Raw genomic sequence first — 646 nt, forward strand, 5'->3', positions numbered from 1 at the left:
TTTTATCCTGCCTCTTTACTGTATTTACTTATTACTTCAAGAAGTTTTTTCACGGAGACCTTTGGGTCTTCTAAGTATACCATCGTGTCATCTACAAATAAATATATTTTCAACTCTTCTTTGCCTATTTGAATGCTTTTTATATTGCTTTCTTCTCTGATTGCATTAGCTAAGACTTCCAGTACTATATTAAAGAGCAGTGGAGGAAGTGAGCAGCCTTGCCTAGAACCTGTTTTTAGCAGAAAAGCTCTTAGCTTTTCCCCATTCAGTATAATGGTAGTTGTAGGCTTTTCATAGATGGCTTTTATTGTGTTGAGAAATGACCCTTCTATACCAATCTTACTGAGGGTCTTAATCATAAAAGGATGTTGTATTTTATTAAATGCTTTCCCCGCATCAATTGAAATGATCATATGGTTTTTATCTTTCTTTCTGTTAATGTAGTGTATTACATTTATGGTCTTGTGTATGTTGAACTACCCTTGCATTCCTGGGATAAAGCCTACCTGGTTGTGATGAATAATCTTTGTTATATGTTGTTGAATACAATTTGCAAATATCTTGAGAATTTTTGCATCTATATTCATCAATGGTATTGGTCTGTAGTTTTCCTTTTTTGTCATGTCCTTATCTGTTTTGGGAATGA

The sequence above is a fragment of the Tupaia chinensis genome, unplaced genomic scaffold (assembly GCF_000334495.1).
Source record: "Tupaia chinensis unplaced genomic scaffold, TupChi_1.0 Scaffold000138_1, whole genome shotgun sequence".
Lineage (NCBI taxonomy): Eukaryota > Metazoa > Chordata > Mammalia > Scandentia > Tupaiidae > Tupaia > Tupaia belangeri.